Below are 12,803 nucleotides of genomic sequence, written 5' to 3' on the forward strand. Positions count from 1 at the left end.
GGCAAGGTAACCTATGCAATCTGGCATGGTTTTCGGTCTCTAGGTTGACCACACTTAGGTCGACAATGTCTAGGTATTTTTGGACCTTTTGACCTGTCAACCTAGAACATGTCGACCTAGAAACCCTATCGACCTAGTTACTGTTGACCAATAGTGGTCGACCTAGACACTGTTGACCTAAGTGTGGTCGACCTTCCATACCACACCGATATGGCATAGTACTCACTCTACATTAGACCTATAGGGATGGTTTCCTATTAACCCCATGCAGTTTTGGGCAATCAAACCGGCCGGATATCGTGATTAATGACTGATGGTCATTATCGCGGTTTCCAGTTAAAAGCCATTTTGATCATCCTAAATTGGACCCGTGATTGCATAAAAACACATGGGATCGTGGATAAGTCCCCATTCCCATGTGTTATCGCAGCTCGGGTGGCATCTTATCCAGGCTTATGCTTCCGGTGTCTAAGGCACCCAAAGCATAATCCCCGATAAGTGCCGGTATCGGGAAAAAAGGATCCCAGCATCGGGGCTAATAGGATGGCCCAGGACGATCCTATTAGCAGCAGTACTTTACCACCCATAATGTCATTTATACCCCATTTGCACCGCCACAATAACCCAAGTTATTGCCGGGTCGACCCAGGTTGTAGCTCGGTACAAAAAGGTCCCCGAAACATAATCTGCATCGAGTGACCTGGGAATCCAACCTGTATAACAAGCAGGAACTTGGGAACAACCCACGTAATGGGTCAATGTAAAAAGGTGACCTGGGTCCCGTTTACAGCATACAGAGATGAAGACATCTTCAAGCAACGGCAGAACAATTAGCATTGCACCTGTGTGCAGTGTAAACAGGACAGGCTCCGGAATAACCCCGGTCGAAGCAGCGGTGTAAACAGGGTCTGTCCTGGGTTTGAACCGGGATTTTAGTATAAAAGGGGTACAGGTTGAGTATCCCATATCCAAATATTCCTAAATACAGAATATTCCGAAATACGGACTTTTTTGAGTGAGAGTGACATAGTGAAATCTTTGTTTTTTGATGGCTCAATGTACTCAAACTTTGTTTAATACTCAAAGTTATTAAACATATTGTATTAAATGACCTTCAGGCTGTGTGTGTAAGGTGTATATGTAACATAAATGAATTGTGTGAATGTAGACACACTTTGTTTAATGCACAAAGTTATAAAAAATATTGGCTAAAATGACCTTCAGGCTGTGTGTATAAGGTGTATATGTAACATAAATGCATTCTGTGCTTAGACTTGGGTCCCATCGCCATGATATCTCATTATGATATGCAATTATTCCAAAATACGGAAAAATCCCATATCCAAAATTCCTCTGGTCCCAAGCGTTTTGGATAAGGGTTACTCAACCTGTATTATTATTTAGTGGTCCTTACAGGTGATTTAAACTATTCATGGGTTACTTATGGGCCAGGTCTCAAGAATGAAAGAAGTTAAGGAAAGGCCATATAATCAGCAGGATCTGCTTATTTACACGGTTGGTTTAAACAGGAACATCATTAATACCTTTCCAACACATGAAGCGTATTTCAAGGTTCATTGTGGAGATCCTGGATTAAAGAAAGAGGTCTGATTCTATCGCAGAGGTTTCCCAGGCCAGAATCTACCTCCCACACTATTTTTTCCTTTTCTTATGGTAGTATGAACAAATATATAACACAGAATGTTCTTAGTCACCAACTGTACCCAATTTTTCTGTGATAGCCTTGTATTTTTAAGAGATATAAGTCCTGATTTTTGGCCCTATTTTTCAACATGGACTAACTGCACAATAAAATCACATATCTTATGGGTTGGGTATGAAATGCCAGCTGTCAGGATGCCGGTGGTCAGGAGACCGACAGTGGCATCCCGACACTTGAAATCCCATCAAGGGCTGGTAAGTAGTCTAAACCTCCCCCTACCTTCCCCTAACCCTCTCACATAGGTGCCTAACCCTAACCCTCTCTTCCGCCGCAGCCTAACCCTAACTTCTCCAGGAGGCACCTAACCCCTCCCTGCAGCCTAAACCTAACCCCCCCCCCCCGCACCCTAACCCTAAATCCCCCAGGGGTCGCCTAAACCTAATCTCCCTATCCCATAGTTACCGACATTCTGGCTGCTCTCTGCGGGAGAGAGCAGCCAGGTCGGCTCACAGGGCGGGCAGGGGAGGCTGTGACGAAGAGGAGGGGGTGGGCTGGAGGCGGGATGGGGGCGGAGCAAGGGTGGGGTCACGATGACACCTCCTTTAAGCCACGCCCCCGCTCTGTAATGCCGCGATCACCGGCATTACACTGCAGGGGACGTGGCTATGATGATGCGATTCAGCAAGAATCGCGTCATCGACTGCCCGGACCGCCCACTTTACACACTAAGTAGGCGGACGGGCAGGGGGGACCCCCGCGAATCGGGAGACTTGCCTGCTCTTCCGGGGGGCCGGGAGGGTCACCCGATTTTCGGAAGCCTCCCGGCCATTCTGGGAGAGTAGGCAAGTATGCCCTATCCCCAACGTAGTACTTACCCGCCCAGTCGGGTTTCCAGCGTCATTGTCCTTGCTACTTTTGGGATTCCGGCATCGTCATTCCATTGTGTGTCGGGATTCCGGCACCAGGATCTCGACCATTGGAATTGTAACAGCATCCTTATGTTATCTTCTCTTACATGTTTGAGCTTAAGAAGTTAATATTTATTGAAGATAAGAAATTTACAACAAAGTGTGTTCTAATCAGATAGCGAAATCCTGACATGACGGGGATTGTAGTGATCCCGAGTCCGCCAGATTAGCTGTGAAGTGTCCTTGGAAACTATTTTAAAATGTTGGCAACTGTGAACATAGCCCCGGGCTCAGATTTTGTATCAGTAATCAAGGATTAGTCAGGTGCTTGCCAAAACAGAAGATTTGATGGGAAAATGACACAGAAGACTGTTAACCTCGCCATTGCTGCAATTTATCTGCTGTCCTTAAGGGATGTACCATATTAACCCTTTCACAGCTATAAATCTCAATGAATTACACTGAATTGAATAAAAAAATATGAGTTACCGCTATTTTTTTCTTTTCATTTCAAAGCTGGTCAATCATCCAATTCATTTAATTTATTCTGTAGACATACTTTAACGTGCCGCATTACTGGTGGGCGGGATCCCGGCTGCAGGATGCCAGTGGGGTGGGGGAGGGGGGCGAGCGGAACAAAGCCGCATGTTCTATTCCTACTAGTGGTAATAGTCCCTTCTAGCCGGCATGCCGACTGTCTGTATTTGGAGTGGCCGGGATGCAGAGGGAGTTATTGTGAACATCGATCACATAACTACATCCCCTTAATTAGTACCTTAGTCAGTTTGATTATACCATCTATGCATGGGCTGTTGGGGTGCCTTGAGGACCACATTTGCGAACCACTGGCCTAAGGACTATATAAATAACTGAAAAGTAATATGTACTTGGGCTGCACTGTTCTAGGGGATAGATGGTACCATTCCCTCCAACATTTTACACTTAAAAATTGGTACAAACCAGGAAAGGGAGCGTGGCCATGGGTAAAATGGCATGACCACGCCCCTTTTCCTATGCTTTCAATGGAATAATGGAGAGTCAAAAATCGGTACAGACCATAGAAAAAAGGTACTGTACCTGACAAAAAGGTACAGTTGGAGGATATATGGTACTATATTGTCACAAATATTGGTTTAGCTCACAATATTGGTGATTCCGCTGCTGCTGCAGCAGGTTTTTATTAATTATTGAGAACAAAGTGAACATTTGGGTGTTTAGCATATAGGTAAAAAGGGAAACAGAGTATATCTGGGGGTCTGCAGCAGTTTACACTTGAAAACAAGCAGTTTTTTTCCTGGAAAGAAGTAGGGATGTGAGGAAGTGAACATTACAAGGTGGGAGGGGGAGGGAGAAACTGCTGCGTCAGGACAAAGCATTATAATGAGTGAAGATCCTGAGGACAGACAGATTTGTAAGGGGAAACCTGTGGTTTGTTTAACCCCTGCTTGTTATGCTCCGATCTATTTCCTGAAAGGAGCATTATGGAGGACACCAGCCCGCTTTCTGCAGCTGACAATGGATTCACATGATTAGTCCTGACTTTGCCTGGCCAATGTTTTATTGAAAACATGTTGCAAAGCTTAACATTGTATAAGGATTATCTTTTTTTTGTATCTAAAGAAAGGACAGCTAGTAAAGTCAGACTCTTATTCTTATTTGAAAAATAAAGGCTGGGTTTATATGACAACTTTGAAAAGGAAAAAAAATATGTTTCCCAGACCTGGAGTCAGAAAAATCATTGATTTGGCAGATGAGATATTCTTCCAGTCCTTGGATATACTATACAGGGGATGTACAGTAACAGTGTAAGCATGTACTGTAGCATGTTGTAGTCACTCAACACCCAGGAGCAACAGATTGTCCAGGCTTGGACTACACTAGTTTTATCCTCCATCACCATTTGCGATAAGTGATTGAAAGGGTTATTTACCATACTTGCCTACTCTCCCGGTTTCTGTTGGGGGCACCCAATTTTACGTGCAGTCACATACCCTCCAACATTGTACACTCGAAAACTGATACAAATTAGGAAATGGGGCAAGGACATGGGTAATGGGGGTGTAAAAGTGAGTAAAAAATCGGTACAAAGCCCTTTTTGCCCGATACAGACCATAAAAAACCGGTACTGTACCGGCCAAAAAGGTAGAGTTGGGGGGTATGTAGTCATCCGCACTCCAGGAAGAGTGGGCACCCCTCCCACATTCTGCCCACTTCATAGAGAAAAGTATGATATTTACTGTATCAAAACCCACTTTTGTGTTTAAGGAAAATTATGTGGCATTTTCCCCACAAGGGGGAGATTTATCAAAGCTTGGACAGAGATAAAGTGGAGAGAGATAAAGCATTAACCAATCATTTTTTAAACACTGCTTATAAAATGAGAGTTAGAAGCTGATTGGTAAGTGCTTTATCTCTCTCCCCTTTATCTCTATCCATGCTTTGATAAATACCCATATTAATCCCTGCATCTGGATGGCCAATACATTATTGCCCAGCACAATTTACCCATGCTTTATTGTGAATATTGAGCTGTCTTAAGCTGGTTGCCTACTGATGATTGGAAAATCTAGTTTTAGCTTGCACTTGTGTTAGGGAAGTTGGGGGATAAAGGATACTCAATTTAACCAAATGCATTCACCACCATGCCTCGTACCAGCTCGTAGCAGGCTACTGATTCCTTTCCTATGTACCCTAGCATTAAAAATTGCAAGTAAAATAATGAGTTTTGATAGCAGTCCATGATTCAGTATTGCTGCAGTAGATTTATTATTTTGAGAGGATGTGCAAAAATATGCTGACTGAACAACCACTGGGATTTGTACAGACACCCACCAGAGCCAATCACAGCTGCCCGCAACTGCATACACATTTCAGCATCGACGCATATATGGAAAATATCGACTCCTCAAGTAAATCTATGGTCACTTAGAATGGCCGCTGCAACTGAGATGCTGGAAATGTGACTCCTGCATACAATATCACAGTGGGGGCTTATGCACAACCAGAAAACAGCCCCAAGGCACCCTTGCTATTGCTGCAACTCCCCGTTAGCTCGCACAAAACGTCCACTTCCGGTCAATCTCTTATGAATGAATTCTCACTACAAGAGTAATCACAAATCGATTACTGAACGTGCGCATTGCGGCAGGGACACGTGCGCATTGAACGTGCGCATTGCGGCAGGGACACATGCACATTTTACCATTAATCGCAAAATGTACAACTGTGAATCAGGCCAACAATGCAACCAGCGATAGCCACACCAAATGATTGGACTCATCAAACTATTTGTTAAATATTCTACTTGTATTTCTTTTTTGTAAGTTGCAGTTTCATTATAATAACAGAAAACAAAGCTGACTGGTATTGACAAAGCAAGACAGAAAGAATAAAGTAGCCCATAAGTACATAACAGTAGTACCAAGTTGTGAACTCCCCGAGGTAAGGGTTTATCAAAAGTGGATATGGTCTCAGCTAGGCTGAGCGTGTAATGTATGTGCAGGACTTCATTTGTCCAGTTAAATCATACTTGGCTACCTGACCCTCTCCATGAGGGAGAAAATGCTCTGTTCCTGGACTTTCCTGGTAATGTATGATTGCCATCACCTGTGGTGAGCTAGTTAATTGATAAGAAAGGTGTTTCACCACAGGTGATGGCAATCATACATTACCAGGAAAGTCCAGGAACAGAGCATTTTCTCCCTCATGGAGAGGGTCAGGTAGGCAAGTTTGGTTTAAATGTTGAGAGATATGTGATTAGTTTAAAGTGATGCTATTGATAGCAGGAGTAAGGATAACAGATTATGGGGTCTATTTATTAAACCTTGGATTGAGATAAAGTGCACGGTGAAGTACCAATCAGCTCATAACTGTCATTCTTCAAACCCAGCTTGTACCATGGCTTTTAGGAGCAGGTTGGTTGGTTCTTTAAAACCGTGAAATTTATCACTCTCCAAGGCTTGATAAATCTGGTCCTGAATCTAGTGCACAGAAAAGTAGGAACATATAAAAGTGTGAATTTTAAAAAGCTGGGACCTTACCTAGGAATTAGGGAACCTACCAATGCACCTAATGCATGATGCTGCACCCCTAAATGGATGATAAATGATTGTTGTTGTTTTAGCTGCAACTTGAGAGTCGTTGGGTTGCATGCACTTGGCACACCTCCTTGTGACTGCAGCACCCCTCGGGTAACAGCAGACTGACAGCCTATTTGCTTGGGAGAGAATGCAGGTGATTGCTGATGGGGGATGACTTGGCAGGTGTGTATACAGAAGACACAAATGGGGGTGGGGTCGGGGGGAGGGTTGTTTGAGAATGCCAGATACTAGAAAGGTCATGTTTCCACAGCTGATTTCCACAGTGAAATTGGCAATACAAGGATAAGCCTGTTTGATTTTTATCCCAATTAACTGACCCCGGGGCTTTTTTCACAAGCAGTTAATCAACTCGCTGTCACAAGAGAGTGCTGGCAAGGTTTTCTCTAGGGAAATTTAAAAACAAAAATCCTCATAAAATAAGACTTTCAGATCATTTGAAAAACCTAATTAACATTTTAACGTTAATACATTTAAAATATAAATCACAGATATGGGATCTGTTATCTGGAACTTGGCTTTGTCCCTAATGTGTAGCTACATCTAAAATCTACTTATTTAAAAATGATACAGTACTTGTTTTGAAAACCGTTCCCCTGGCACTACTGTCCGTAATAAACAGTTTAGCAGAACTCCATCTGGAGAAGACTATGGTGACTTGCAGTATATCTCCTTTCCACCAAACAAATAACCCTAGTTATTGTCGGGGGAACATGGGTCAATATTTGGTATAAAAGGATCTCTGAAAAATAACCTGGGTCCCTCTTTCTCTCATTATAATATAGTTTGTTGTAAAGCGACATCAAATGAGATCCAAGTCAGCATCCATCTCTTCACAGGAAGTGATGCCATCTTTAGATGCCTTACAGGTTGTGAATGCGCAGTCACACTTCAGTGACTGAACCTGGCAGTGTAAACTTTCACCACAACCATTGGATTTGAACGTGGTAGTAGTCAGTAGTGAACTGCTCCTGTAGATTTAGGCTGGGGCCACACATAGCGGTTAAGCAGGTCCCGTTCAGTGGGACCCACTTGGCCGTAAGGAGACTGCACATGTGCCGCAGTCCCTCCGCCGCCGCTGCTGGATCCAATCGGTCTGGTCGGATGACAGGACGGCGGGATTTCAATGAGAACACATACATTTCAATGTATGTGTTCACACAGTGCAGCTATGTTGCACTGTGTTCCATTGAAATCCCGTGTGTCACTGTCTGGAGCCTGTTCTGCGGAATCTCACAGAACAGGATCCGTGTGCACACAAATCCCCCCTCCCGGCCAAGCGGACCCACTTGGCCGCTATGTGTGGCCCCAGCCTTAAGTCTGCAGCCACAAATCCTGGCAAGTTAGAGCCTTAATTTGAATGGTTCCATTGCATTGGTGAATAGGTCCTATAGAAAGAGAGAGAGGGCAGGAGATAAAACCAGACACAATTTTGATCTTTTTTTTAATACAAATTTTGTGGAAAATCTGGTAACCACTTGAAGTAACGCACCTCAAAATTAGTTGTGGTGAATCAATAAAAGTTTGAGAACTATCCTTAAGAGCCATAAAAGGCGGTCACTGCCACTTTGACTCTGGTGCCAGCTAAAAATGGGGTGCTGAGCATTCCTAGAAGCCTACAAAGAGAAGAATTGGTTAACAGCCAGAATACACTGAGACATGCAGGATTTGTCTAGCTTTACATGAGCCTCATACAGTCCATGCTTTTCAACACGTAATTGCGAATAGAAGCCAGATTGTGAACAAGGGGTGATTGTGCGACTCTTATTAGCACGTGTAACAATGTTACTTTTCTCTGGTTTGGGGTCATGCACATGTAATAGAGGACCTTCTGTGGTTTTACCGATTCTCTCCCTGAAGGACCATAAATCCAAGGTTCTCCAGACCAGACACACACACTCAGATACAGACACACACACACCAAGGTTAATGCAGCGCTGGATTCCTGAATATTGTTTACATCCAGGTTTTCTGCTAAATTGTAATTCCGCTGAGAGAGATGGAAAAGAATGTATGGGCACAACTGGTGCAAGGTATATTTTGTGGGAACAATCATGTTTTCTTTAAATCTGATCTTCCAGTTTGTAGACCAAAAAGTTTAAATGCAGAATCCTTCCCCATATTACAAAGCATGTTGTACATTTATAATGAAGAACTGTTTCAAGGCTTGTATACACTGAAAGACCAAGCCGGCATCATTATGTCATTGAATCGGAAAACAGGGCAACTCCTTTTTTTATGTGCATTTCAACTTCTAAATTCTAGAGAACCAGGACTTTTCTAGAAACGCATTTATAAAGCTTATCTCTTTCCTTGGAAATTAGGACCAGTTGGCAGCTGGCCATAAAGGATCATGAGTCCATGAATGTGCTATCACTAACACAAAGAGGAGGCTGCTATCTTGGGCCTGATTCAGAGCCATACTCAATAATTCACAATAGAGGCCATACTAAAATGGAATATTTGCAACTGCTGGTGTAAGTTTCGATGGTGTGACCATGTAAAGATGCAGCAGGCAGTATTGTAGCATCCATAGACACTGAATGTGGGCATCTCATACCTTGCACATTCATGCACATGGATGTACACCAGGGAAGGGCTTTGTTGCCGCATTTGCATGAAGTTGCAGATGGGCAACCTCCAGAAAACACAGCCGTGATAGCATGTGCATCCACCTCTGATACATGCCCCTTGTGTGCTGAACCATTTGGTTGGAACTAGTGGTATTATGGGGGTGTGAGAAAAGAAGCCTTGGGATATAAGATGATGATGATACAGGCAGGTTGCTGAGTCTACACTGATGACGTGTTTGGGAGCTCTAGCAGCTGTGCTCATGTGTCTGTCTCAAAATTCCAGGTGGTACATGGGGAGTATTTACTTAAACATTTTCCACTGAAGTGTCATCCTCATTATAGTCCGTTTATGTGCAGAGTGATGTGTGCTATTCTCTATTTATATTATCTTTCCCAGCCATCTAATCCCATCCATAGGTCAACACTTTACTATTCAGCCTGGGAGTATTGTCGCACCTGTACTGCTGCACCCATATTGTGAGGGATCTGTAATTGTATTTTCTTGACCTTAAATTTTAAAAAAAAAACAGTCCAAAGCTGCTGTTTAAAGTGAGAGTATTGTTAAAAAGGGATATAATATACAATAGAAGATCTACAGGAATTAGACAGTCATTAGGTAGACCACACTGGCGTATCTATAATGGGTGCAGTGTGTGTGCGGTGCACACAGGCCCCTGGGTCCAGAGGGGGCCCACACTGCACCCATTTCTTCTATACTTACCTTTCCAGCGTCCATCCGCAACTGTGTGCGAGCCCCCTCCTCTCCCGTAGCCGTCACCGCCGCTGCTAGCGCACTGAACGCTAGAGACTCTGGCACAGTGCCAGAGTCTACAACGCATGCGCAGGACTCTGGAAAAATGGCGCGGCAGCCATTTTTCGGAGTCCTGCGCAGGCGCTGTAGACTCTGGCACTGTGCCAGAGTCTCAGCGTTGAGAGTGCTAGCAGTGGTTGTGACGGCTACAGGTGAGGAGAGGGCCCACACACGGAGTCTGCACACAGGTCCCCTCCTCTCTAGAAACGCTGCTGGTAGACCACATATGGTCGACATGCATTCAGATGTGTCCTCTTACATATTTGCTCTGTGCGCTATAAGTCACTTTACACATAGCGCGTGAGTGCCGTATGACTCGGTAGTGCCAAGCGTCTTAGACGCAATGTAATTTAATAGGATGAATGAGCAGCTTCTGATTAAAATGATAATGCAGCATGCCTATATTCTGTGTGTGTGACTGCAACTGTATTTGCATACAAAGTGCTATTCTACAGTGATTTCAGATGCAGGTACTGATGCAGTTACACATAGAATATAAGCATGCTGCATATCATTTTAATAATCAGAAACTGCATAAAACGCAAAAAAGATCCTTGGCGCTACCGAGTCCTGTCACATCGTGGCGCAACTTAAAGGGTTGTTTAGGGTGACTGCAGCAAGGATGTAAGAGGACACAGCTGTAGGTAACAGGGTCAAAAGGTGGACATGGTAAAGGTAGACAGTAGAAAAGGTTGACAGGTACAAAAGGTTGACATTGAAATGGTCGACACTGAAAAGGTTGATGCAAGTTTTTGGGTGTCATTTTCTTCGTTTCATGACTCCAATTGTAGCGAACGTACATCCTTGCAGGCTCGCTTTGCTCGTTATGTTTCGGGCAAAGTTACTATTCCCATTTGTAGTCCATGTGGATGGTAAATCAAGCAAAAGTTAAAAAAAAAGTGAAAACCCTCAAAAAACTTGTGTTGACCATATATGTGTCAACCATTGTACTGTTGTCCTTTTGAACCTGTTGACCTTAAGGACTGTCTACCTTTTACATATCGACCTTTTGACCCTATCGACATTCTGACTGTGTCGACCTAATGCATGTTGACCATATGATGTCGACATATTGACTATCTAGACAGTGTACTGTAGACCTATCATTCCGATACTGATCAAAAGAGGAAACAGAGAATCTCCCTCTATTTATTTTTTTGGGGTTTTTTTTTGCATAAAATCACTGCAAGCTCTTCTATTGTGTCCCTGTTGTGATGAGCCATAGGGACACAGCCTTACAGCAGGCTACACTATTGTTTCCATGTGACTGCTTGGGCCTGACCTAGATGAGAAAATCTCTGCCAGGGAATAGAGGTGGTAGAGAAAAGGACATCGGAACACGGTTAATGCTATTGGATTATGCTCAAACAAAAATAGTTCCAGGCAGAAAGTCACTGGAACCTGAGCTGCAAATTGATGTAGGCGGGTAGATGTTTCAGAATTAACACTTGCTGGCCACAGAAACTGATTAACTGCACACTCTATTTGCTGTGTTTGTAGCTGTTCCCCCACATAGCCAGTGCCTCTTATGCCAACAAGTGCCTGTGACATAGTAATTTGTCAGTGTGTTCAGGCAAGAGAGACTGGTAGAGATTCAGGAACTTGGATCAGGTTGTGGGGGAAGGGGAGTTGAACCAATAAAGTATTGGATGACTACATCCAGTCAGGGAGTTCTTAGTTGGGCATTCGAACTGTTATAGCTTATTTTGGAAATGTTTGTACTTTCATCTCCTGACTGTTGTGATTAACTTTTTAGGAGAACCTGGTCTTGGTGAGGTTACTTGGTGGGGGAGACGTATTATAAAACAAAACTCACAAAAAGTGAACAAATGGGAGTATATTTACTAAAAGTTAATTTTGGGTCTATTTAATTGACCTGAATAGAACCAACATCTCCACAAAATCGACTACAGTGTTTCTATTCCAAATAGCTCATTTACATTCTGTTTTCGACTCAAAATCAACATAATTATATGAATGCATTCCTATTGGGCAAAACATGTCACATGCACTGTATTACCCACAAACACCTTAATTTGCATATCCACATTTTTTTAAATCAATGTTGTGCCTTTAAAAGCCAGGATTTATGCAGCCAGAGTGCCCCACATGATTCTTTCGCATGTTTTTTTTCCCATCAAATTGAGTTTTCAGACCACATGATTAAAAATCAAATATTATTGGTTCTGAGGGTTCTATTGAATATGGTGATTTTGGGTTTATTTTATGTGCTATTGAGGTTATATTTTCAAATTGACTGTTAGTAAATGAGCTTTTTCTATTGATGTCTATAGGGAAGTACCGATAGTCTATTTGAAGTTCTGTTTGTGTGTGAAGTTGAATTTCTGGTGATTTAAAGTCAGTTTTGCCTTTAGTAATTACCTGGTTGTCAAATGCACCAAAATTACCTAAAAATGGACTGAAACTGCAAATTGACCTTTAATTTAATATACTCCTTTGTATCTGATCTAAATGCAATGGTTTCGAGCAGTTCCATAAGATGTTGGGTTTTACTACCCTCTAGTGGTAGCTAAGGATAGTGAAACACATGCCTGTTATCAGCTATACTGGTTAAATAGTAATGTTTATGGCTAAAAACAATTGCATTTAAATTAATACAAGAGCAGTCATGTCTTTTGCCAGTTTGGTACACTTGATTTAAAAAGAACAATGATAAATTAATAGCTTGTACAGAATACATGTAGCCATCACTAAAAAGCTGTAATATAGTGTTTTCCAAGTGCCTTATGG

At 42.8% G+C, this 12,803-nt stretch overlaps 1 protein-coding gene and 1 long non-coding RNA gene across 3 annotated transcripts in view; one reads left to right on the top strand and one right to left on the bottom strand.

The window, feature by feature from the left end:
- LOC134944983 (uncharacterized) overlaps positions 1 to 6,780 on the bottom strand; it is a 40,521-nt gene extending 33,741 nt beyond the window's left edge. The window contains exon 1 of one of the 2 annotated variants that reach the window (XR_010182010.1): positions 6,632 to 6,780. This is a non-coding gene — a long non-coding RNA (uncharacterized LOC134944983). Of the gene's footprint in view, positions 1 to 6,611 lie in introns of both variants that reach the window. The other variant, XR_010182009.1, reaches the window with a different exon arrangement.
- Positions 1 to 12,803, top strand: part of IGFBP5 (insulin like growth factor binding protein 5) — a 34,265-nt gene that overhangs the window by 6,816 nt on the left and 14,646 nt on the right. The window lies entirely within an intron of this gene.

The sequence above is a fragment of the Pseudophryne corroboree genome, chromosome 7 (assembly GCF_028390025.1).
Source record: "Pseudophryne corroboree isolate aPseCor3 chromosome 7, aPseCor3.hap2, whole genome shotgun sequence".
Classification (NCBI taxonomy): Eukaryota; Metazoa; Chordata; class Amphibia; order Anura; family Myobatrachidae; genus Pseudophryne; species Pseudophryne corroboree.